This window comes from Ipomoea nil, unplaced genomic scaffold, assembly GCF_001879475.1.
Source record: "Ipomoea nil cultivar Tokyo-kokei standard unplaced genomic scaffold, Asagao_1.1 scaffold1436, whole genome shotgun sequence".
Classification (NCBI taxonomy): Eukaryota; Viridiplantae; Streptophyta; class Magnoliopsida; order Solanales; family Convolvulaceae; genus Ipomoea; species Ipomoea nil.
Window position 1 is genome coordinate 53 of NW_017617864.1, and position 4,948 is coordinate 5,000.

The 4,948-nt window shown below is 68.0% G+C and overlaps 1 long non-coding RNA gene across 2 annotated transcripts in view; it reads left to right on the top strand.

Annotated features, from left to right (window-relative positions):
* The first annotated feature begins 1,302 nt into the window (after window positions 1-1,302).
* The window catches only part of LOC109188585, a 16,840-nt gene continuing 13,194 nt past the window's right edge, over window positions 1,303-4,948 (top strand). For both annotated transcript variants that reach the window (XR_002055450.1, XR_002055449.1), the window contains exon 1: window positions 1,303-1,315. This is a non-coding gene — a long non-coding RNA (uncharacterized LOC109188585). The remainder of the gene's footprint in view (window positions 1,316-4,948) is intronic.

The following is a 4,948-nucleotide window of genomic DNA, read 5'->3' on the forward strand; positions in this document are numbered from 1 at the left end:
CTCGATCTTCCCCCGGTGGACCTTCTCGTATCTGTCTGTCCCTGTTCCTGCGGCCTCGGCTGCGATCTGTCTTGTTTTCTCTCGTTACGGCTCTTCCCCCTTATTCTGGTTCTCTTCCCCCTCCGCCTTTTTTCTTGCGCTCATTCCCCCCCTGAGGGGTCCGGACCCGCGTCTCGCCCTGGGGTGCCTTATTCTCCGTTGTTTCCCCTTCGTTCGCGTGGGGGGTTTTCGGGCAGCCCTCTGTGGGCCCTTTTGGGTGTGGGCTGCTCGTTTACCCTCTGTCTTCCTCTTGTTCCTTCTTCCTTGGGTGCCCTGAGTTTTCCCCGCTTCAACTGTCGCCCCGGCTGCCTCTTTCCCTCCGTGCTGGCCCCCGTCGCTTCTCCCCCTCCTTCCGTCTTCCGTCACCTGGTGGCTCCCTTGCTCCCCCTGGGCGCCTTCGCCGCTCTGGTCCTCCCTCCCTGTTCTCTCCCCTTCCCCTCATTGATCTCCCTTTGCTCCCCTCCCTTCTCCCCGTCTCTTGTTCGTTCTGGACCCCCCGTCTTTCGCTCTTGCCTTCTTTTCTCGCCTCTTGGCCTTTCCCGGCCGCAATCCGCGCCGGCGCCTCCGCCGCCGCCTCGTTCCCATCGCTGCGTCTCTTATGCCTCTGGCTGTCCTGGTCCCGCGCCCCCCGGGCCCTTCGTCGGTTCGCTTCCTGGCTGATCGTCGTCCCGCCGGCTTCCGGGCCTTCCTTTTCTGTTTCCCTCGCCTGCTCTCCTTTTGCGTTTTAGCCTCCTCGTTTGGCCCTCTGTCTCCGTCGTCCGCTTCGCTGCCTGCACTTGCTTCCGCGTCACCGTCGACTCCGCGTCCGTCCGCGTGGGCCCTCGCCCGGCCTGGCCTCGTTTGTTGGCATTTACTTCCCGCCCGGCGCGGGGGTCTTTTTCCTCGCGGGCCTCCGGGCCTGCGCTGTCACCCCGCCGGCTTGCCCTGGCTGCGGCGGCGGCCGTGAGTGTCCGCGCCCGCCGCGGGCCTGTGCTCTGCTTGCGCGGGGGGGCTCGTTTTCTTTGCTGGCGCTGTGTCGCTGGTGTCCGCCCCGGGCGCACTGCGCGCCCCTGCTGGGTCCTGCGGCGGGGGCGCCCCGCCCCTCTCGGTTTCCGTGTCTGTCTGTTGGCTTGTCGGCGCCGCCCCGGGGCTTTGCCTGGCCCCGTAGTGCACTGGCCCCCCGGACCGTCATCCCTCTAGGCTCGGCGCCATCGATCGCTCGGCTTGTCCTCTGTTTCTCGCTTCCCTCCTCGTCAATCGGCTGTTGTGATCCGGGTTGCCCTTACGACGCTCTTGCGTCTCGGCGGCCGTTCGCTGTCCTTTCTCGCCCCCGTGCCTTTGCCTTGGATTTTCGCTCTGCATCGTCGCTCTCAGCTCCGGCTGCGGCTTTGCTCTGCTGCTTTCGCTCCTTTCGCCTCCTTGCGTCTTGCTCATGCGTGTGCGTCTTCTCGCCCGTTGTATTGCTTCGGCTGCTTTCGGCCTCGGCTCTCATGTTTTTCCCCGCCCTTCCGTCCCCCTCTTGGCTTGGCTCCCCCTTCTCCTCTTCTTTCCCTGCCTCCATCGGGACGGCCACTGCCGCTGTCCCTGTCGTTGGCCGTTCGCGTTCCTGCCGGCTGGGCCCCTGCAAGTCCCCCGTCCTCCGTCCTTGTGCTCTTCGCTTCTGCGTTCTCGTTCATTCGCCGCCCCCCGCTGGGCGGCGCCGGGGGACCGGCCTGACGGTTGGCCGCCCCTGCCCCTTCCCCTCCTCCTGGCACTGGCTTCCTGATTCGCTTTCCCCGGGGGGGGCTGCGCGCGGGCTCCCCCCCCCCGGCCCCGGGCTCCCCGGCCGCACCGCCGTGCTTCGGCCCTGCGGCCTGGCGCCCGGGGCGCGGTTGCCCTGGCCTCTCCCTGCCGCCCCCTCTGGTCTTTCCCTGCTTACATGCCCCTTCGCGCCCTTCTTCGTTCGCCGCCGGCCACCGCCCGCCGCCCCGCCCGGGCTGCCGCCCTCTGCCAGCTCTTGGTGCGCCGCCTGCGCCCTTCGCCTTCCCCCCGCCCGGCGCGCTGCTCGCGAAGCCGGCGCCGCCCTGCGGGGGGCCCTCCGCGCAAGACCGTGCCCCCGCGCTTGGGCCGGGCCTCACCGCGCCTCCCCTTTCTCGCCCGGGCCAATCTCCCCTCACTCGCCGCCGCCCGTCTTGCCCCGGCATGTCCCCCCCTCTTTTCCACCTCAACCCCGCCGGTCCTCGGCTGGGCTCGCCCCGCACCCTCGCTCCCGCGCTCGCCTGCCTTGCTTTTGCCTCCCATCGGGGCTTGGCCTCCTCGCCCGCCGCCCGCCTTTTCCTTCTCCCCGCGCCGCTTCAGGCGCCGCGTTGCTTTCCACGTGCGTCTTCGGTCCCGCTTGCGCTTGCTTGTACGGCCCTGAGGCTTGCTTCTCCGGCCTCGCCGCTACCGCGCCGCGCCTCTCTGCCTCCCGCTCCGCCTCCTGTTGTTGGGCCCTGCCCGCCGCCCCCTCCCTGCCAGCCCCACTGCCTTCTCGTTCCCCTCACCCCCCCGCAATCGCTCCCTCCGGCCGCCCGCGCCTCCGCCCCCTCGTCCGCTCCTTGCACCCCCTTGCCTCTTCCCTTCTCCTTTCGCCCGCCCCCGCCCCTACTTTTTCTTTCTCTGTCCCCGGCCTTCTGGATTTATTAGCTTGCTCCTTCTACATGGGTCGGTCGCCTTGCCTGTAGCTCTCGCTGCTCGCCTGCCTCTCTTCTGCCAGCCCTTCCCTGCCACTCTGGCTGGCGCGCTCCCTCGTCCCCCGGCTTCTCTCCCGCTCGCTTGCCCCTCTCGTGCCCGCTTTCGTCTTGTCTCCTCCGGCTTGATTGCCTCCGCCCTCGGCTTCCTGCGCGAATGCCGCCTTCATTTGCGCGCCGTGGAAGCCTGTTCCCCCTGCGTCTGTTGGCCTCTCTCCCGGTTTTGGCTGCGCCATCACGCTCGGTCCTGCTCGCGCCCGCTCGTCGTCCGCTCTCTCTCGCCCCTCTCCCGCCACCCTCTTTTGCGTCCCTCTGCTGGTGCCGCCCACTCTGCTTCGACCTGTGCTGTTGGCCTCGCCACTCGCGTCCTTAGTGCTGGGCCGCGGCCCGGTGCTCTTCTTTTCCGCCGGTCGGGCCGCTTGCTTCCCTTCCTGCCACGCCAGCCCGCCCCCTTCTCCTTCGGTCATTCCCCTGCGGTCTAAAGGTCGCCGGTACGGCTGGGTCCGGCCCCCTTCTGTAATCCCGTTCGCCTTGGTGCCTTGCGGTCGAGTCGAGCTGCTGCTCCTGTCGTCCTTTGGCCGGCTCTTGCCCGCCCCAGCTTGCCTCATGCTTCCCTCTCTCTCCCGCGGTCCCCTCTCTCTCGCCACCCCTCCGTGGTCGTTTCCCCTCCTCGGGCTTTCTCTCTACTCGATTCAGCCCTTCCCCGGCGCTCCTTCGTTCCGCCCTCCGTTGCCTGCTTCTCTCTGCTCCGGCGGCGGGCGTCGCTTAGCTGCCGCCATTCTCCGCCGGCCCCTCGGGCTTCGGCGCTTCCTCCCGCTTCGCTCCGCCTCGCTCTGCGCCTCTACGCTTCGGCGGCCCCTCCCACCGGCTGCGCGCGATTCGCGCCCGCGCTTCTCTTTCTGTTCCCGCCAGGCCGCCGCGTCGCGTCCCTTTCCTCCCTGCCCACCCGGCTTCCCCCCGCCCTCTCTGCCTCGCGTTGTCGCGCTCGTCCCCCTAGCCGCGATTGCCATTGTTCTTTGCGCGGTCAAGCCTCTCTTTCTCCCCGCGTTGCTTGTTCCTTCGCGCTGGCAGCGTTGTCGCTTTCTCCGTCGCCCCCGCGCTTCTTCATTTGGCCCCTCTCGATTCGCCCCCCGGCCCTCCATTCTTTCGCACTCGTTTCTTTGTTTTGGTGTGAAGTTTCCCGGCGCCCGCCCGATATCTTATTTGTTTTCTTGGCTCCACCGCTTCCTCATCTTGTGGCTCCTCCCGCCCTTTGCTCTTGGGGGGGTGCCCCCGCGGTTGACGCGGCCCTTTCGCCACTGCCCGGCCTCGCAGCTCTCTTTCTCTATCTGCCCCGGTTCCGGTTCTCTCGGACTGCAGTTCGGACCCCAGCCTCTTGTGGGGCCCTGTGTCCTTCCCGCATATCCGCTCACGCAGTGCCTGGGGCCGGTGGCGTGGCGACTGGCCGCGGTTCCTCCACCTTTTTCTGCACTCCCTCCCTCCCTACGGGGTTCCTTTCCCAACTAAGGGGTTACTTTGTTCGCCCCTGCCTGTGCTCGCCCTCTCGCCTCTGCGCTCCCTTCTTGAGCTTTGTCCCTGGTGGCGGCGGTTTCCCGTCGCTCGCGGCGTTTCCCCGTGCGCGGCGCCCCCCGCGGCCGGTGTTCGTGGTTTACTCCTTTGGTCCCTCATGCTCATCCCTCTTTTTGTGCTCCTCCTCGGCGGCCGCCGCTACGCCTCCGGCCCCACGCGTTCTCAGTTGCTTTCGCCACACAGATATATATATCATACACACGCCTGCGCCTCTCTCGGCTGGACTGCTGGTCCCGCCTCCTCCGCGACTCCCGTCTCCCGGCACACACACACCCCTCTACCCGGGCTCTCCCAGCCGCCTTTCCGTCGGTTGGCGCTTCTCCAGCTTCGCCTTACTTTCTTATTCTTCCTACGTGCCCGGGCTTTTTCCGCTGGTGCGCCGGCGCGCCCTTGCCGTTTCGCCTTTCGCTCGTCGGGGTCCCGTGGTTCCTCTGCCGGCCGCGTTTCCCCGGTCCTTTTCTTTCGTGCTTCGCACCGCCGGCGATCGCTTCTCGCTCGTTCCGTGGCTCTCGCTGGCTTGCGCTCCAGCTCGCTCCCGCCTGGGCCGGCAGTGGTCCAGCCGGCCCGCTCGTTCTGCTCTTGGGCGGCCGTCCCCTTGGAACCTGCCGCCCCCCCAGCACGGCTCTCCGCGCGTCCGCCGATGCGGTGCGGTC